Consider the following 22,770-nt stretch of genomic DNA (forward strand, 5'->3'; position numbering starts at 1 on the left):
TCATCAGTCTACCATCACACGATTGTCTGCTCTATCTACAAAAAAATGAATTTATAAAGCTAAGCACGGGAATGCCCGCCTCAGCTAGATCATGAAAGCAGTATGAAAAATAATGTATTGTATTGTATTGTATTACAGGTCTCCTCCCAGCAATGAATGAACTTCGGATCCCCCTGACAAAGCATTTCACCCGATAAACGGCCTCATACTTTAGGGGGCAACTGTTATAGACATTTTTGTGCCTTACAACATTGAGCATGAAATGTCCATAATCTAAGGGATCCAAAGTCCCTAAACATGTTGTTCCTACCCCTAGAGGAACAAGGCTAGCAAACCACAGCAATTCACAGAAGTTCTCCACCAGAAACTGCTCAAAAACAAGTCAATTCAGGATCATGTCAAGAGCTTTACTAGCTGTCTGCGTTGAAATGCAAAGCCAACACTGGCTACCTGCACTGCAACGCAGGTAGAAGCACTACCCAGGTGCGTTGAGCGAGAGATGCCAAATGGAAATGTCATTTAGCAAGGTGTCCAAGCACTGGAAGCTTCCAGAATCTTCCTCAATTACACTTGCCTCAGTGAATTCGACTATTGATGAGTAAGAGGCTCTTAGTCTCCAAGTGAAAGCAAGAACCTCCATGTGGAATCAAGAACTGACAGAGGGAGAGGACACTAGTCAGATCTCAAGCTGACTCATCCTCTCTCCAAACATCTATATATGGATCTCTCCTCCATGAGATCTGGAGGCTAGAATATTGTGATTGCAAGGAATTGCTGCTAGTTTGAGATTTGAATCATTGGGTGCTTAATGCTTTGAAGGGGGTGAAGATAGGAATTTCATTTGCTGCGAAGGAGATGCTGGATTGGAGCCCTCTGGGTTGTATCTCTTCCTGAACCTTGTTATTCATCAATAAAGCTATCTTGTTTTCTCCTATATGCTGATGTATCTTTGATGTATGATTGCATTAGTATGTTTAGTTTATTTCTAATCCAGAACTATTTATGAATATGAATCCATGTCTTTGTAGTGTTCTCTTCTTGTGATCTTGCAGAAACCTCTTGAAGCTGGGCGAGCGAGAAGGCAAGTAGCTGGGAACTCCCAAAGAGAAGAGAAACCGAATCGAGGGACAAACGGAAGACACCGGTGAGTCCATCCATCTCTCTTCATTCTTAATTCATAAAGGAAGAATACTAGAATAGTTGTCTCTGTTTGTTGCTAAGGCACTGTCACACCTTAGGTGGATAGGATCGTCCTGCATAGGCATTTTTCCCCACAACAAATCGTGGAGTCTATTTTGAGAGGTCAGGGGAAGGTCTTGAAAACAATTGGTGAAAGCACAACCTCTGTGCAGCGGGGTTCTTCGGAAGCTCACATTTACTCATGCTTATTTTGTTCTCGGAAGTTGTGCAGTTCTCAGGCATTAGGAGGACACCATAATACTCACAAGGAGAGAATTGATGCGAGAAGAGCTCAGAAATCTCATATGAACATTCAACAGAGTTTTTGTAGCCTAACACCCTCATTACCTATGCCGTCCTCTAATTTTACTCCAATTTCAAGAATTTTGAATAGGACTCTCCATATAAGAGTTCACTCTACAATTCTTCAAGGAGGGGGAGGAACATGAATAGATTGATGGGTTTGCCCTTTTTTTGAAAATCAATTCAATGTTGGAAGTTGTTTTCCTGCTAATGTCTCTTAAATGTTTGATTTCCGAGGAACATGTTCTTGGAAAAGGGCTCGAAAAGGAGATTTCCTTCTGTCTGAGCCTAGATTGGTTTTCCCATCAGATGAGTAGAAGCTAGACTTGTCATTGCAGTTGTTGTGAAAACCCAAAATACCAACATTTTTCCATTCCATTGTTCCATCTGGTCTTAGTTTCACCTTTTAAGAGAAATTTGAATTGCTTGATTCTATTTTCTAAGTGAAAACGACAACCAGGATAGGGTGAAATTTCATACCTTGCATGCGCCACCAACCAAGGAAGAAATTTATTAGTCTTTGTAGCCTTTGTAGGGTTCTCTCAAATGCTAAGCTCATTCTTGTTTAGTAAGAGAATAATATGTGCTGCTTAGCATTCCAAATTTATCTTCTTGCTTATAATAAGAGTATGCAGGCAATGGTAGCTTGTGATGCTTGTCTCGAATGCTTTTATTTGATTTTTCCCATGGATCTATGAAATGAAGATTTGAAATTTTGAATCAATTATCTACATAAATCTTGTAGGGTATTGACTGTCATTTAGCTAGCATTTATTGAAAGCTTCAAAGTATTTTCATGGCCTTAATTAGTCTTTTGACACCAATGCTAGAAAAACTTCTTAGAGGCCAATGAATGCATATGCTTCTTTTCCTTAACATATGCTTGTTGAAATCGAGCACACTCCTGAAGTCACGTCTTGTTCTTGACTTCCTCTCCTATGGAATTTTGTGGAGCTACATAAAAAGTTTATCAAAGAGCATCAATTTAGATGGTTGGCTCGCATCTCCCAAAATGATCAATATACACCATTTGAAAGACAAGAACAAAAGGATTTGACAGGGTTGTCTTTGATCCCAATAGAGACTGGGAGCAAGTTGGCAATAATGTGTTTTCGACTTTTTAAGTTTTGTACCATTGCTCCAAAGTTTAGTTAGAGCTATTGCAAAATTCCCTGGCATAATATTTTGATCGCTATGGTGTTACAGTTATGTAATGTCTTGCCACAAAATGTTAAAGACATAGGAGTCAGAGTAACATTCTCCTTTGGAAAAGTGGTGGGTGGACTCGCAAGAGACATGCATGATGCACTAGATAGATTACCTACTAAGTGTGGATTCAAATCATGCATACATGATTATAGATTCAAGGCAAATCCACATTTGTCTTGTCATTAGAAATTTATTCCAAATCAATCTGAGGTATCATGTAATCTGATGGGGATGTCTAAGCACCAAGCATTGGATTTGCCTTCTTTGTTCTCCAATGATAGAGAAGCCAACTGTTTAGATGTCTCAGCTTTGCTTTGGAAGTTATCAAGCTTAATTTGTAGGATAAACAAGCATCGATGTGATCACTTCATCTAGGTGTAGCCAGAATTTTGAATTGTCAATTAAAACACGTCAGCTATTTGGTTTGAAGGCAACCTTGAAATATTCTGTCAATTCTCAAGATGAGACTTGTATTATTAAAAATGTAATTTTGACTAATCGTGCAAACCTTATCAACCCATCCTGGATTGAACGAATGTGAATTGGTTGACCAATATGAATATGGGCACTGAGGATTTCTTAGAAGACAAGTCTTTCAGTGAATTAGTTGATTGATCTATATGCATGTTTAGGGTGGTGCATTCATCACCTATTGAAATTCAAGAAACAAGAACTTATGACATCAACACTTATAATTATCAGGGATGGTGAAGTTGAGAGCCTTATCTAGGGCACGATAATTTTTTATTTCATAAAGAATAATGCCTACATATTAGTTTAGCTCCTTTTAGTTTCTTAATTTTCCTAAACATTTATATCATTGTTTCTTTATAATGGTTTCTAAAGCAATAGATATATTAAAATTGCTAATAAATAAATTTTTTTAGTTAAATATAGTTTAAATCTACAATAAATTATTTTGGTAGTAGTAGTTATCTATAGATCCTTTGGTGTAGTACTAATTTATCAGTTAAATATAAAAGAGTTTAATGGCTTACATAAATACTTAGAGGTTAGCTAATATATAGTGCCAAAATGTTTGGATTGCATAAACTATTTCAATTCCTCACATTCTATTATGTTGTAATTTCATCCTAGGCTTTGCATACATGGAAACACCAACTTGAATGTGAAATTATTCACTCCAATCTAGAAATACTAGAACTGAGCACAAATTAATTGGCTCTTCTCATCATCATCAAAACATTGCTTTTAATCTTTATCACAATGAAATGAAATATTTGCAACGTCGCAAATTTGCCTGGACGAAAAAATTCTAATAAAAAAAATGGAATGTTGGAGTTTTAATGGTGCAAATGGATTCAACACCATCAAGAACCCTTGGGGAACCCAAAACCCTAAAGTTTGACAGCTGTAACCCATATTCCCATTATTTTCTGTTGGACTTTGTCATAATATTGCCAAAATTTCCATTATTTTTTGGGCTATTTGTGGGCTCTTTAGACTAAGCACTACTGGAAAAATTTTGTTACGAATTTACCAATCTTGTTCAATTTTGTGGATTGGTTGGATATTCCTTTTGCAAACTATTCAAGGGATTAGTTTTCAACTTTTCCAGGTAATTATCAGTTTTTGACAAACTCTATTGTTGCCATTTGCATTTTCGTTTTCTTGTATGCCACAGTTTAAGATAATCTTTGTGTTTTCATTTGAGGAAATGTACACAAAATTTCCTTTTGAAAAGCCTTTTTATGGCCTTTATTCATCCAAGGCTTAACCTTCATTACGAAATTTCATTATTCTGTATTTTAATTTGGATTATATATGAAATTAAATTAACACCATTTATCATTCATATGTAATTTAAAATACACTGTAATAAATTTTGAATGATTTTTAGAGAAAAATTATATTAATTAATAATATAATTTAGACTATAGATTTTATAATCCAGTCATTTTAATTGAATTTAAAGAGTGATTTGCAACCACCGTTATTCTCTTGTTTTAGTATTTTGTTAGAAGTATATCAAATTAGTGTTTTTAGTTTTAGAATATATATATATATATATATATATATATATATATATATATATATATATATATATATATATCATTTCTTACAATATCTATATAAAATTTAAATTTGTCAATACATATGGCATATGGCATACATATCTACAAATGTGTTACTCATACCATTTTTCCAATTTTCATAAAAATTTTCCAATTTAAAAAACCTATCGGCCACTCTTTGCACCTTTTGCAGCAATTGCTAGTGTATAGTTTGAAGCGTTTTACGTAGATTGTCATTTTTTTGAATTTTATATTATTAAAAATAACATAATGTTTTAGATGGATTATCTATATATATATGTTTGGGTATGATTATTTATAAAAGAAATTAAAGTTCAAGAAAACTCATTTACATAGTGGATTATTAATTTCAATTAAAAATTAGTATAACTATATTTAATTAATTAAATACTTGATACAAACCGAATGCTTTATTTGTATCTACTACACAAACTATAAATATATAATATTAAAAAAATTACTATTACAATAAAAATATTATTATTTATTATAAATGATAGAAATAATTAATTAATATTTTTAGTAAATAATTAAATAATAATAAATAATGATAATAATGATAATAATAAAGTAAGCATGTTTTTCGGATTAATCATGCTAGTATTATTTGGTCGACATTGCGAATCAACTAATGTGGTTGATCCTTAAGACAAAGGTTCGAAACGTCCTCAAAATGAACCACATTCACTAGTTCGAAACATCGACTAAATAATACTGATGTGATTAATAAAACATACTTATTACATTATGGATCACAAAAACAAAAGATCTAACATAATAATAATAATTTATATATTATTATTACATAATTAAATAATATGAAATAATTTAATTAAATCATAATACAAATAATAATATTATTATTAAAAATGTTTATTTAATTAAATAATAAATAATGATAATAATAATTAAAATATTAATATTAAATAATAATACAAACAATAATATTGTTATTAAAAATATTTAGTAATTAAATAATAATAAATAATTTAAATAACGATAACAATAATTTAAATATTAATACTAAAAAATTAAAATTTTAATTAAATAATAATACAAACACTAATAGTGTTATTAAAAATAATTAATAACTAATAATTTAATTATATATTAATAATAAATAATGAATATTAAATCATTTTTATATTTATATTAATTTTGTACTAGGTGTTTATTTAGTAATATAATGAATTTCTATGATTTGAAAAAAATATATTATAAATGTAAGTGATTATTAATATCATAAATTTAAAGGATTATAAATTCAAGGGAGTAATACTAAACCCAAGGGATAAACTCGTGAGATTAATATTATAAATCCTAAGATAAATACTATCAAACCCTAAAATAGACATGGTTGACCATGTATTACCATGGTTTATTTTCATATTGAGACAATCTTTGTCATAGTGTGACATTTCACCATTGTTGGTTTTCATATTGAGACAATTTTTGTCACAATGTGGCATGGACCATGGTTGTGCATGGTTGACCATGATTATAAACTCAAAGGATTTATATTAAACCTTAGGATTAATTATAAACCTAATGAATAATATTACACCCTAGGAATATGAAACCTGAGATTGATAAGCCCAAGGGGTTGATATTATAAACCCAAAATATTAATTCTTAAACCCCAAGGTATCATAAACCCAAGGAAATAATATGAAACCCAAGGGATTAATATTATAAACACAAGATATATAAACCCTAAGATAAATATTATAAATCCAAGGGAATAATAAAACCAAGGTATTATGAACCAAAGGGAATAATATTAAACCCAAGGGATAAATTTTATAAACCCAAGTTATAGAAAGTCTAAGATAAATATTATAAATCCTAAAATAAACATGGCTGACCATGATTGATTTTCATATTAACACAATCTTTGTCAAAATGTGACGTTGGACTATGGTTGACCATGATTGACTCTCATGACAACCTTTGTCACAATGCGACATTGGTTAATGGTTGACAATCAGCATGCTTGATCTCCATATTGAGATAATATTGTCACAATGTGACGTTGGACCATGCTTGACCATGGATAACCATGGTTGTGACAGTGTGACATTGGACCAAGAGACAATCTATGTCACAATGTGACTATGGTTGACCATGGTTTACCATCATTTATTTTCATACTGAGACGATATTAGTCACAATGCAACATTGGAGCATCATTGACCATGGATGAACATGATTTTAAACCCAAGGAATTTATATTAAACCCTCGGATTAATATTATAAACCCTACGAATAATATTATACCATAAGAATATGAACCCTTATATTAATAAACTCAAGGGATTTATCTTATAAATCCAAGGGAATAATAAACCTAAGGGATTAATTCTAAAACCCAATGGTAATATAAACCTTAGGGAATAATATTATAAACCCAAGGGATTAATATTATAAACACAAGATATATAAACCCTAAGATAAATATTATAAACCCTAAAGTAAACATGGTTGTCCGTGGTTGACCATGGTTCATTTTCATATTGAGACAATCTTTGTCACAAAACGATGTTGGACTGTCATTGATCATGGTTAAGCATGATTGATTTTCATATCAAGACAATTTTTGTCATATTGACAATCTTTGTTACAAAGTGACATTGGACTTTGGTTGGTCATGGTTGAGCATGATTGATTTTCATATCGAGACAATCTTTGTCACATTGCGACGTTGGACAATGGTCGTCTCATATGAAAATCAATGATTGTAAATCCAAGGGATTAATTCTAAAACTCAAAGATATTATAATCCAAGAGATTAATATTATAAACGCAAGGTATATAAACCCTAAAATAAACATGGTTGACCATGGTTCATTTTCATAATGAGAAAATTTTTGTCACAAAGCGATGTTGGACCATGGTTGATCATGGTTGAGCATTATTGATTTTCATATCGAGACAATCTTTTCCACATTACGACATTGGACTTGAAACAATCTTTGTCACAAATCGACATTGGACCGTGGTTGATCATGGTTTAGCATGATTGATTTTTATATCGAGAAAGTCTTTATCATATTGCGACGTTGGACCATGATTGATTTTCATATTGAGAAAATCTTTATCACAATATGACCTTGGACCATGGTTGACCATTTTTTTAATTTTATATTATAATAATTATATTAATATTTATAATAAAATTATATATTCAAAATCTTTATTTTTTATATATATTTATTATTTATCCCTAAGAAAATTAAAAACCTGAAATTAAATTTTAAAATAATTAATCAAAATATTAACTTGTTAATTCACATGAAAAGATTCCACTAATAAAAAATATAATCTTAGTCATAACATCAACATTGAAAATACTCATTCATTTACAAATAATACACTTCAAAAACTTCTAGTAACTAGTAAATTAAAATTGTGAAATAAATTCAAAAATATAATATTAAATAATTATTTCAAGTTAATTGTGGAATAAATAAATAAATATATTTTTTTAATTCTATATTATAAATATTTAAATTATAAAATGAATATAAATATAGATAACTGAGAAATAAATTATTGTTTCTTATTAAAACTTAAAATTATATTTTAAATTTTTATAAATTAATTATAATTTAATTCTTTATTTAAAATACAAATTCATTATTATTTAATATAATATTTTTATAGATTCATTTTCTATATATATATCAAACTCAAAATTTTAATTTTTATTGCGTGATAAAAAAAATTAATTATTCTCACTTCATAATATAATAAAAATTACAGCTAAAAAAATGATCTGGCCACAGATATTCTTAAGATACCTCTAACACTAAAGAAATGGTTAAAATACCGAATCACGCACTTATTTTTTATTTCACAAGTTCTCTAAGGATTACAGAAATAAAAAATGTATTTAACTAACAATTGCACCTAGAAGGGCAAAGGAACACACAAAAAACTAAGTATTGTGTTTTCTATTATTCGTGTTTGTGACTGGCTTCTATTTCATCTCAAAATTGTTTTTTTTCCTCTCCTCCATTGTCTCTCTAGCTCATTTTGTCTCAACTTCGTTGTCCCTATCATTTTGTCTCAACTTCGTTGTCCCTATCTTTCTTTGTGTCAACTTCGTTGTCCCTATCTTTCTGGGAGTGAGGAAGAAATAAAGCATAAACTCAAAAATATTATGCAGAAAACAAAGAAATTATGCAGAAAACAAGCAGGGGTGTAAGGATTTATCCCTCACGTGCAAGCGTCAGAGCATCATCTTAAGTTTGGTGCATCTTAAGTTTGGCCCACTCGATTGGTTGTTTTGGGGGATATTGTAGGTTTCTGTCACACGTGAAAATTGGTTGGATGGTAGGTGTTTATTAGGTGCCCTGAAATTGGTTGAAACAATTCCATCTGGGAGGGTTTTTGCAACCCTACACTTAGGAGATCTGGGGATCTAGTTTGTCCTAAAAAAGATATGAAGAAGGGTACAGTGTAGCCGCCATGGATATTCTCATCTCTTTATTTATTTTGATTTCACGTTTTCATTTATTTTGTATCCAAAAAATACAAAAACAAAAAAATTAAAAAAAATTGAAAGAAGAAGGGGATTGAGTCAACCATTAAAACAAATTCAAACATTAACTTAAGATATGCTCTCGATTTTCTCAACGCGTCTCCTGAAGCACATCCATATTCGGGCAACTTGTCGTTTTAGCGTGCCTTATGCAGGTGTATTTCAGGTGCCAAGTCAGAGGGGTGCAAATTTCACTTGGACTTGGCTTCATATCTTTCAAACTCACGCAATATGCATGTGATTGAACACAGGATCAGAATCCTGGTGAAGATCTTAACACTCCATCGAGCGATTGGACCATTGTCGGATTGGTATTGAGGAATGATTGTAAAAGTGCAGAAGGATTCAACCACAAGTCTTAAAAGGAGATGCGCATTCACCTATATATGTTTTAGAACATGAGGGATTGTCTGGAAGTGAAGTACCAGTTGTTGACGCAAAGGATAATGATTTATCAGTTCATGGTGAAGCATTGGAAGTTTCAGAGGATATGGCCATGGAGGAGAAACGCCTAGAAGAAGAATGAGTTGAGCGAGAAAAGAAGGAAATGGAAAAGCAACTGAGCAATGGGAGTTCACAGATGGATCATGTGTCATTTAACAAATTGGACGATATTCTTAGCCAGACTCAACTTTATTTAGAGTTTCTGCTTGAGAAGATGGACGACATCACATCTATTCCAAGCGATAATGGCAATGCAAAATCAAGTGCGATGAAGAAAAGTGGTAGGGGTCGAAAGTGTAAGATGGTGACTAATAATGCAGACTTTTATCAGACAAAAAAAGTTAAAAAATGCTATCAATGCTATGACTAAGAATTGCATAGGAGGCACCCCAGTTCAAGCTTCTGATAATTTAACAGAGGAGGAGAGGAACTGGAAAGAACAGATGGAACTTGTTCCTCTATTGATCGAGGGAAGGTTAAAGTCCTATCAAATTAAGGGTGTAAAGTGGTTGATTTCTCTGTGGAAAAAATGGAATTCTGGTAGATCAAATGGGTCTAGGAAAGACAGTGCAAACTATTGGTCTCCTTGCTCATCTCAAGGGGATGGGCATGCATCGGCCCTTTTTAATAGTTTCTCCTCTTTCAACTCTCTCGAATTGGGTGAATGAAATAAATAGGTTTGTTCCAAGCATGAATGCTATAATCTATCACGACTCCAAAATTGAGTGACAAGAGCTGAGGAAAATCCACATGGCTCACACAGTGGATCCAACATTCCCTGTTATTAACGAATTTGAAAATCTCAGAAACACAAGATGTTGATATTTTCTTAATGGACTATGGTTCTTAACTTGCTGGAACACTAGCTATCTAAGTGAGAGAGAGGATATGAGGTTTGTCGCATTGACGGAAGTGTTAAGTTGGAAGATAGGAAAAATAAAATAAGGGATTTCAATGACCTAGATAGCAAATTTTTGTATCTTTTTGCTAAGCACTCGTGTTGGTGATCTTGGAATCAATCTTACTGCTGCAGACACTTGTATTATCTATGATAGTGATTGGAATCCTGAAATGGATATGCAAGCTATGAATCAATGCCACAAGATTGCAAAACCACGACTTGTACATGTTTACAGGCTTATCACAGCGCACTCTGTGGAGGGTCGCATGCTTAAAGTAGCCTTTGGTAAGTTAAAGTTGGAGAACTTGGTGATTGAGAAAGTACAATTTTGCAAGGAATGGAATACCAACATGCTAGAGGAATTAGATCTACTTGCTTTGATCCAACAAGAAGGAGATGAAGAGGAGGAACTCATTGAGTGTGAAATTAGTGAATCAAATCTTGTCAGGCTGATGGACTGTTCTGATATGCTAAACGATTACTGATTATTGTTCTTAATGTTGATGAACCGGACGTTTCGTGCCCGTGAAACACCCGATGGACAGACGTTGAAATGGGTTTCGTTGATCAGGCTCGCATGGCTCATCTTCAGATGCAGTGTTTCCCTATCGCGGTACTTGAGCTCTTCAATATACCGAACAACAACTTTAACGGCGATATCCCAACGAACATTTCGACATGGAAGAGTGGCGACGGTGTGGTTGTGCTTGAAGGGATGAACCACGTGATCAAATAGGGATGAACCACTTGGTCAATATCATTGGATTGAATGACGAAATTAAAGCTCACTGATTCGCTATAGCGAACAGTGTTTGGACACGAAAGTCCATAAAGAAAAGGCCTTCGGCATAAATATAGGTACATTGGAAGGCGACATATTGAATTGTCGAGAGGTTACCTCCAGGTTCATTAAATCATATCGGAGATGACGTGGCACATCAGTCCATCGACCTACTTGTGAAGTACGTGCGTAAATTCAAGTTCAAGTCTTATGACAACCAATTGTCTCAAAGTTATAGTTGGTGCATGTGTCATTCCATGTCGAGCCACCTGTCGATCTTCGTTATGGATTAGTTCGCCATGAAGACAGAATTGTCACCGTTGAGCTGTAGATAAGTTCGAAGATGACGCATATTCGTAGGACATTAAATCTTCGCCATTGATGTAAAACGTCAACCATGCTTCATTCACTTGAGGTTGAAATAGGAAGCCTTCTGATAACTAACTTTTGAGGTTGAAATATGAAGCTTTCGGATAACTAACTTAATCGAAAATGAATGATAGAGCCATCTTGATTATGAATTGTGTTTTTATATCATCATAAACATAAAATGAATGGTATGGTCCAAGGGTTGTATGAAATACAAATAGAAATGGATTTGAAAGAAACTATTGGAGAAAGAGAGACTTAATAGAAAAGAGGGTATGATATAGAGAAGTTAGTTTGTGTTATTAATTTGCTTGTGTTAGTTATATAACAATGTACATAAGTGTAAATAAATAAATTGTTATATAATTATGTACATAAGTGTTTGTGTTTATTTTAGAATTGTGATTTTAAGATTTAATTTAATTATGAATAGATGGTAGCAATTTTTTTCTATTGAATTATTGTGGTGAGAAGTACTTTACAACTTTGTATGGAGAGATGTGTATGCGTAATATAAAGAAGTATATATGTCAATATTTTTTTAATATTAGGAAGAAAAAAAAATAATAAAATAAATGTGATCTTCATATATTTTAATTAATATTCAAATAAAATCGAATATATAAATGTAAAATGTAATGTAATGTAACATGTTAAATACAAAATTTAAAATGTAAGGGATAGAGCTACCAAAATTGGTGTGTCCATAATGTAAAGTTAATATACTATTTTTCTTTAACATGTTATGTTGAAAATGCGGCAAGAAAGTATCATGGTCAAACTAGAGAAAATTTGAATTTCCATTTCAGCAGAAATCTTAGAGGTAGTTAACTGAGGTGACATGGCACTCAGTTAACTTAGTTAATTAGAGTTAGGGAAACTTCACTTCAGTTAAGTATGATTGATTACTAATTTGTAGCAATCTATTTGAGTGAAATTGAGTTATGGTCAGTTAAATTAGTCCTAATTGTTGGAGGAACTAGTGGAAGGTCAAGTTGTGGAAGTGTAACTTCAACCACTACAATGATCAACCACTTAACTAATCAATCATCCCAAAATAATTGATGCATGAAGATAATTCAAGTTACCCAGTTGAGATGGAGATTCAAAGGTAATGTACTATTAGTTGTAAACTATTTTGAAGTGTACAAGTGGTGCATGCAGTCAGAGGATGAGCCTAAACGAATTGTACAATTCCAATTGAGGAATTTCCTAATCAATAGGGGCATAATTCTTCAATGAACAACACAAGGAAATAGGAGCTTGGAGGGCATTAAAATTCGATAAGTTTTGGCTAGAGTTAGTCAATCAAACAAAGGGATAGACTATACAGCTACAGGCTTGAGTAGGCATATGTATTCATCTCTATTCTTTGATTAATGCAACATAGATAGGAAGTGGTTTTGAGGAGTTTCTTTCCCCTAAATAAATCTCTATGTATGTATGATAAATATTCTTTCATGTTTATAATTTATGTTCTCGATCATGAAATAAATTTTACAGAACAATAGAGTAGACTTGAATCTTGTGTTTTAGTAAATTACATGAAAAGTTTCATATCTACACAATAACTTCTCCTTGGTATCAAAGAAGGAATCACAATAGAGAAGAGATTTCGAAGTTGGTATTGTAGGAGGATCAAATTTCTAGGATCATTCTTTAGAGCTAGAAGGATGACTTTCTCTGGACTAAGACTTGAGTATTCCCTTAAGGGAAGCTCAAATTATGTTGCTTGGAAGGACCACATGGAAGAAGTGCTAGAATACAATGGATTGAAGGAATTTGTTGATAATGATATCGTAAAACCATGATCAACTAATGCTCAGAATCTAGCAGAATGGAAGAAGTGTGTAGACAAGGAAAGGAGAATTACATTGGAGGGAGTATGAGACCACATTGTCTCAAATCTCCATGGGAAAGAGACTCCTTATGCAATGTGGCAAGAACTGACAAACCTGTTCTAGAGTAGCAATGACCACATGAAACTGTCACTCAAAGAAAACTTCAAAATATCAAGATGCAGAAGAACGACATAGTTTCGCAGTACCTAAGCAAGTTCACACAATATCTTGATGAACTTGGTAGCATTTGTGTTACTATTGTAGAAGATGATCTGGTAAGCCTAGCCCTTCTAAGCCTTCCCGAGAGCTATCACATAAATCGAAATTCTGTGAATGGGAGGGAGAAGCTACCAAATTGGGAACGCTTATGGTCTGATTTGGTAAAGGTGGAATACCAGAGACGGGACCCCTAGGTGAGGATGAAGAAAATTGTGCCTTGGATAGAAAGGAAAAGAAGGGAAAAGGGAATAAATCTCAATCCAAAACAAAATCTAATCAAGGGGGCAAGAAGAAATACTTGTTCAAAATCAAGTGCTTTCACTATCATGAACTTGGGAAACATACCAAAAAGTGTCCACATAAGAAGGCAAGCAAGAAGACCTCAAGAGGGGTAGCAGGTGAAGCTTTAGCTTCACAGTTCGATATTGACTTCACTCTCATTTCATGCATGGCAAGCACAATTATGGGGAGTGTGTCGTACTTCAATTTGAGTGCCTCATTCCACATGTTAGGGAATAAAGAATTTTTCAATGACTTGGAGAAGAAATATCTCTAGATGCAAATCGATATGGGAGATGATGGAAGGCACAACGTGATTGGGATTGGTACAGTCACCTTTCATAGGGAGTCAAACTCCCCTCTTACACTTAAGGATATGATGTTTGTTCCAGGTCTAAAGAAGAATCTCGTCTCTATTACAGTGTTGGAAGACCATGGTTACGATGTGATCTTTAGAAAAGGGAAAGAATTCATGAGACACATAGCCATGGGACAAGTGAAGCAGATCAGGTTTCATGTGAACAACTTGTACAATCTATATGTGGAATATTGTGTTGCATTAAGCACAAAGGTGGAGAAGGTGCAGAATCGAGATGTGGGTGAACTATGACATAAAATACAACCATTATCATCATGGCACCCTGAATATTATGCATCATATTACGACATGCCTCCCCATAGGAGCATTAGAGCATCAATATACATGCAAAGGGTGTACCTTGGGGAAGTACACAAAAGCCTTATTCCATGATCAAGACAACGAAGCACATGCAGCCCTTGAAAGGTTCCACTATGATGGTTGTGAACCTTTATCGATAACCTCCACTGCCAAGAACAAGTATTATGTTATCTTTGTAGATGATTTGGCATGGAAGTGCTAGATATTCTTCATGTAGAAGAAAGATGAGACATTCTCCAAGTTCGTTGAATTCAAGGCACTACTTGAGAAAGAAACTGGTAAAAAGGTGAAGGATATCAGGAGCGATAATGGAGGTGTGTACGTGTCAAATGAGTTTAAAAATTCTATGCAAAAGAAGGCATTCGATAGGAATTGACAACATCCCACAACCCACAACAAAATGGGGTGACTTAGAGGAAGAACTGAAGCATTGTGGGAGCAGCAAGGGTGATGTTGCATGACAAAGGCTTGCCTCTATACTTGTGGGTTGAAGCATGCAACGCAATGGTCTATTTGTAGAATAGGAGTCCTCATCAGATTATTTGCATAAGTACACCAAAGGAAGCTTTCTCGGGGAGAAATTTGTATGTGTCACACTTCAGGATTTTGGAGCCTCAGTTTATTGCCATGTCTCCAAAGAATCAAGGAAGAAGTTAGAGTCGACAATAAAGTTGGGGGTATTTGTGGGTTACACAGATAGTCCTCCTCACAAATACCATGTGTAATTTTCATCCCTCAAAATGACATTTGTGTGAAGGGATGTCAAGTTTGATGAGGAGAAAGTAATGAGATGTTCTCTTAATAGGGAGCTTCAGTTGCATTAAGCTGAGGAGCTTTTGGCTTTAAAGGAAGAACCTCAAGAAGTTGTGGAGAGGCCAAAATTTTAGGAGAAGAGAGTGGAAACACCCACTCAAGTAGAATCATCGAGAGAAGGAAGGAGAACAACTAGGGAAGTTGATAGATTATTGCTTTATCATTGAGCTGCTCTTATCACGGATCACGGATCATTGAGCTGCTCTTATCACGGATCTACACCCAATGTTGTACTCATCGTCAATCTACACTCAGTGACTGCTATGTTGCATTCCATCATGCTTCATTAATCATGACTGTACCTATCACTGTACTACATTATGTGCCATTGTTGCACCATGTTACCATCCTGACCTATGTGTTGCCTGCACCTTTCTTGCTTGTTGTCCCTAGCTTGCTTGTTGTCCTTAGCATGCTTGTTGTTGCATGCTAGCTATCCCTTGCATGCTAGTTGTAACATTGCATGCTTCGTGTATTTGCTGCTAAGTACCACACAATTGTCCCAATGTTAGTTAGCTATCCCTTGCATGATGCCCTCCTTCGGAGGCAGATGCTCCAACTGTTCCGGCAGTTCTGTCGTTTCCAGTAGTTTCGGATTTTCCAGCTTTTCAGGTAGTTCCAGCTTTTTCAGAAGTTCCAGCTTTTCCGGCAGTAAAGCTTGAGTGCCCTCAGTATTTTGTCCTGAAATTTGAACAGAACGCAGAAGAATCTATGGTGCATCAGACAGTTTAGTTCATCTCTGCTATTCAAGCATGACCGTGTGGCTTGCCCATATCCATCTTGTGCAATTGTTGTGGGGCTTCTCTATCTCAAAAGACTTGCAATATCACGGTAGATAGCCCTACATTTTTATTTAAATTTTAAAATGGATTTGATTTATTTTCACAAAGGTCTATTCTTCTATACCTTTATGTTATTTTGTAAACAAGAACAACATTACATATATTACAAGAGAAATATTACAAATGGCATCCCTAGGTCTAGGGGTTTATCATAAATAAAAATACTTGGAGAGGGATTTCCTATTTTGTTTGCATGGCAATAGTTTTAGAGTGCAAGACAAAATTTTATTTGGCAATTGCAGAATCTACTTTGAGAGGTCTGGGGAAGGTCTCGAAAACAATTGGTGAAAGCACAGGCTCTGTGCAGTGGGGATCTTCGGAAGCTCACATTTACTCATGCTTATTTTGTTCTAGGAAGTTGTACAGTTCTCAGGCATTGGGAGGACACCATAATACTCACAAGGAGAGAATTGCTACGAGAAGAGCTCAGAAATCTCATATGAACATTCAACAGAGGTTTTGTAGCCTATCACCCTCACCACCTGTTCCGTCCTCTAATTTTACTCCAATTTCAAGCATTCTGAATAGGTCTCTCCGTATAAGAGCTCACTCTACAACTCTTCAAGGAGGGGGAGGAACATGACTAGATGGATGGGTTTTCCCTTTTTTTGAAAATCAATTCAATGTTGGAAGTTGCTTTCCTGCTGATGTCTCTGAAATGTTTGATTGCCGAGGAACATGTTCTTGGAAAAGGGCTCGAAAAGGAGATTTCCGTCTGTCTGAGCCTAGATTGGTTTTCCCATCAGATGAGTAGAAGCTAGACTTGTCATTGCAGTTGTTATGAAAACCCAAAATACCAACATTTTTCCATTCCATTGTTCCATCTGGTCTTAGTTTCACCTTTTAAGAGAAATTTGAATTGCTTGATTCTATTTTATAAGTGAAAACGACAACCAAGATAGGGTGAAATTTCATACCTTGCATGCGCCACCAACCAAGGAAGAAATTTATTAGTATTTGTAGCCTTTGTAGGGTTCTCTCAAATGCTAAGCTCATTCTTGTTTAGTAAGAGATTAATATGTGATTCTTAGCATTCAAAATTTATCTTCTTTCTTATAATAAGAGTATGCAGGCAACGGTAGCTTGTCTCGAATTCTTTTATTTTATTTTTCCCATGGATCTATGAAATGAATACTTGAAATTTTGAATCAATTTTCTACACAAATCTTGTAGGGTATTGACTGTCATTTAGCTAGCATTTATTGAAAGCTTCAAAGTATTTTCATGGCCTTAATTAATATTTTGAGACCAATGCTGGAAAAACTTCTTAGAGGTCAATTAATGCATATGCTTCTTTTCCTTAACATATTCTTGCTGAAATCGAGCACACTCCTGAAGTCACGTCTTGTTCTTGACTTCCTCTCCTATGGAATTCTGTGGAGCTACATAAAAAGTTTATTAAATAGCATCAATTCAGATGTTGGCTCGCGTCTCCCAAAATGATCAATATACACGTTTTAAAAGACAAGAACAAAAGGATTTGACAAGGTTGTCTTTGATCCCAATAGAGACTAGGAGCAAGTTGGAAATAATGTGGTTTCGACTTTTTAAGTTTTGTACTATTGCTTCAAAGCTTAGTTAGAGCTATTTCAAAATTCACTGGCATAATATTTTGATCGCTATGGTGTTACAGTTATGTAATGTCTTGCCACAAAATGTTAAAGGCATAGGAGTCAGAGTAACATTCTCCTTTGGAAAAGTGGTGGGTGGACTCGCAAGAGACATGCATGATGCACTAGATAGATTACCTACTAAGTGTGGATTCAAATCATGCATACATGAGTATAGATTCAAGGCAAATTCACATTTGTCTTGTCATTAGAAATTTATTCCAAATCAATCTGAGGTATCATGTAATTTGATGGGGATGTCTAAGCACTAAGCATTGGATTTCCCTTCTTTGTTCTCCAATGATAGAGAAGCCAATTGTTTAGATGTCTCAGCTTTGCTTTGGAAGTTATCAATCTTAATTTGTAGGATAAACAAGCATCGATGTGATCACTTCATCTAGGTGTAGCCAGAATTTTGAATTGTAAGGCAACCTTGAAATCTTCTATCAATTCTCAAGATGAGACTTGTATTATTAAAAATGTAATTTTGACTAACCATGCAAACCTTATCAACCCATCCTCGATTGAACGAATGTGAATTGGTTGACCAATATGAACATGGGCACTGAGGATTTCTTAGAAGACAACTCTTTCAGTGAATTAGTTGATTGATCTATATGCATGTTTAGGGTGGTGCATTCATCACCTATTGAAATTCAAGAAACAAGAACTTATGACATCAACACTTATAATTATCAGGGATGGTGAAGTTGAGAGCCTTATCTGGGGCACGATAATTTTTTATTTCATAAAGAATAATGCCTACATATTAGTTTAGCTCCTTTTAGTTTCTTAATTTTTCTAAACATTTATATCATTGTTTCTTTATAATGGTTTCTGAAGCAATAGATATATTAAAATTGCTAATAAATAATATTTTTTAGTTAAATATAGTTTAAATCTACAATAAATTATTCTGGTAGTAGTAGTTATCTATAGATCCTTTGATGTAGTACTGATTTATTAGTTAAATATAAAAGAGCTTAATGGCTTACATAAATACTTAGAGGTTAGCTAAGATATAGTGCCAAAATGTTTGGATTGCATAAACTATTCTCAATTCCTCACATTCTATTATGTCGTAATTTCATTCTAGGCTTTGCATACATGGAAACACCAACTTGAATGTGAAATTATTCGCTCCAATCTAGAAATACTAGAATTGGGCACAAATTAATTGGCTCTTCTCATCATCATCAAAACATTGCTTTTAATCTTTATCACAATGAAATGAAACATTTGCAACGTCGCAAATTTGCCTGGACGAAAAATTTCTAATAAAAAAAAAATGGAATGTTGGAGTGTTTGAATGGTGCAAATGGATTCAACACCATCAAGAACCCTTGGGGGACCCAAAACCCTAAAGTTTGACAGTTGTAACCCATATTTTCAAAAAAAAAATTGTTGGACTTTGTCATAATCTTGCCAAAATTTCCATTATTTTTTGGGCTGAATTTGTGTGCTCTTTAGACTAAGCACTACTGGAAAAGTTTTGTTACGAATTTACCAGTCTTGTTCAATTTTGTGGATTGGTTGGATATTCCTTTTGCAAACTATTCAAGGGATTAGTTTTCAAATTTTCTAAGTAATTATCAGTTTTTGACAAACTCTATTGTTGCCATTTGGATTTTTGTTTTATTGTAAGCCACAGTTTAAGATAATCTTTGTGTTTTCATTTGAGGACATGTACACAAAATTTCCTTTTGAAAAGCCTTTTTATGGCCTTTATTCATCCAAGGCTTAACCTTCATTACGAAATGTCATTATTCTGTATTTTAATTTGGATTATATATGAAATTAAATTAACACCATTTATCATTCATATGTAATTTAAAATACACTGTAAATAAATTTTGAATGATTTTTAGAGAAAAAATATATTAATTAATAATATAATTTAGACTATATATTTTATAATCTAGTCATTTTAATTGAATTTAAAGAGTGGTTTGCAACAACAATTATTCACTTGTTTTAGTAGTTTGTTAGAAGTATATCAAATTAGTGATATATATATATATATATATATATCATCTCTTACAATATCTATATAAAATTTAAATTTGTCAATATATATGGCATATGGCATACATATCTACAAATGCGTCCCTCATACCATTTTTCCAAATTTCATACAATTTTTCCAATTTAAAAAACCTATCGGCCACTCTTTGCACTTTTTGGAGCAATTGCTAGTATATACTTTGAAGCGTTTTACGTGGATTGTCAATTTGTTGAATTTTATATTATTAAAAATAACATAATGTTTTAGATGGATTATATATATATATATATATATATATATATGTTTGGGTATGATTATTTATAAAAGAAAATTAAAGTTCAAGACAACTCATTTACATAGTGGATTATTAATTTCAATTAAAAATTAGTATAACTATATTTAAGTAATTAAATACTTGATACAAACCGAATGCTTTATTTGTATCTACTACACAAACTATAAATATATAATATTAAAAAATAAATATTACAATAAAAATATTATTATTTATTACAAATGATAGAAATATTTAATTAATATTTTTAGTAAATAATTAAATAATAATAAATAATTTAGATAATGATAATAATAAAGTAAGCATGTCTTTCGGATTAATCACGCCAATATTATTTGGTCGACATTTCGAATCAGCTAATATGGTCATCCTTAAGACAAAGGTTCGAAACGTTCTGAGGATGAACCACATTCACTAATTCGAAACATCGACTAAAAAATACTAATGAGATTAATAAAACATACTTACTACATTATGGATCACAAAAACAAAAGATCTAACATGATAATAATAATTTATATATTATTATTACATAATTAAATAATATGAAATAATTTAATTAAATCATAATACAAATAATAATATTGCTATTAAAAATGTTTATTTAATTAAATAATAAATAATGATAATAATAATTTAAATATTAATATTAAATAATAATACAAACAATAATATTGTTATTAAAAATATTTAGTAATTAAATAATAATAAATAATTTAAATAACGATAACAATAATTTAAATATTAATGATGATGATGATGATGATGGTCGTTAACGTCCACTGAGACCAAATAATGATCTATCGGACCTAAAAAGTCAAATTATTTATTTTGATTTAAGATTTTATTCCGATGCTCAAAAAGCTTGGAGAGAAGCCTCCCGAGTTCACTATAATTTTGGCATTGTAAAAGGCTAGAAAGGTCGGTATTGTAACAAAGGTTGTGAAATTGAGATCTAATGTGGTTATTAAATAATTTAAATTTAAACTAAATAATAATACAAACAATAATAGTGTTATTAAAAATAGTTAATAACTAATAATTTAATTATATATTAATAATAAATAATGAATATTAAATAATTTTTATATTTATATTAATTTTGTACTATGTGTTTATTTAGTAATATAATGAATTTCTACTGATTTGAAAAAAATATATTATAAATGTAAGTGATTATTAATATCATAAATCTAAAGGATTATAAATTCAAGGGAGTAATATTAAACCCAAAGGATAAACCCCTGAGATTAATATTATAAATCCTAAGATAAATACTATCAAACCCTAAAATAGACATGGTTGACCATGTCTTACCATGGTTTATTTTCATATTGAGACAATCTTTGTCATAGTGTGACATTTCACCATTCTTGGTTTTCATATTGAGACAATTTTTGTCACAATGTGGCATGGACCATGGTTGTGCATGGTTGACCATGATTATAAACTCAAAGGATTTATATTAAACCTTAGGATTAATTATAAACCTAATGAATAATATTATACCCTAGGAATATGAAACCTGAGATTGATAAGCCCAAGGGGTTGATATTATAAACCCAAAAGATTAATTCTTAAACCCCAAGGTATCATAAACCCAAGGAAATAATATGAAACCCAAGGGATTAATATTATAAACACAAGATATATAAACCCTAAGATAAATATTATAAATCCAAGGGAATAATAAAACCAAGGGATTATGAACCCAAGGGAATAATATTAAACCCAAGGGATAAATTTTATAAACCCAAGTTATATAAACCCTAAGATAAATATTATAAATCGTAAAATAAACATGGTTCACCATGATTGATTTTCATATTAACACAATCTTTGTCAAAATGTGACGTTGGACTATGGTTGACCATGATTGACTCTCATGACAACCTTTGTCACAATGCGACATTGGTTAATGGTTGACAATCACCATGCCTGATCTCCATATTGAGGTAATATTGTCACAATGCGACGTTGGACCATGGTTGACCATGGATGACCATGGTTGTGACAGTGTGACATTGGACCAAGAGACAATCTCTGTCACAATGTGACTATGGTTGACCATGGTTTACCATCATTTATTTTTATACTGAGACGATATTAGTCATAATGCAACGTCGGAGCATCATTGACCATGGATGAACATGATTGTAAACCCAAGGGATTTATATTAAACCCTGGGATTAATATTATAAACCCTACGAATAATATTATACCCTAAGAATATGAACCCTTATATTAATAAACTCAAGGGAATTATCTTATAAATCCAAGGGAATAATAAACCTAAGGGATTAATTCTAAAACCCAATGGTAAAACCTTAGGGAATAATATTATAAACCCAAGGGATTAATATTATAAACGCAAGATATATAAACCCTAAGATAAATATTA

General features: G+C 32.7%; 2 pseudogenes; both read left to right on the forward strand.

The window, feature by feature from the left end:
* The window catches only part of LOC149210449 (uncharacterized), a 56,226-nt pseudogene extending 45,705 nt beyond the window's left edge, over window positions 1-10,521 (forward strand).
* An 11-nt stretch (window positions 10,522-10,532) lies between these two features.
* On the forward strand, window positions 10,533-11,121 carry LOC149210450 (chromatin remodeling protein DDM1 pseudogene; annotated as a pseudogene).
* The last annotated feature ends 11,649 nt before the right edge of the window (window positions 11,122-22,770 follow it).

This window comes from Pinus tabuliformis, chromosome 1_2, assembly GCF_031772625.1.
Source record: "Pinus tabuliformis cultivar Carrire ecotype Pingquan chromosome 1_2, CPIR1, whole genome shotgun sequence".
NCBI lineage: Eukaryota > Viridiplantae > Streptophyta > Pinopsida > Pinales > Pinaceae > Pinus > Pinus tabuliformis.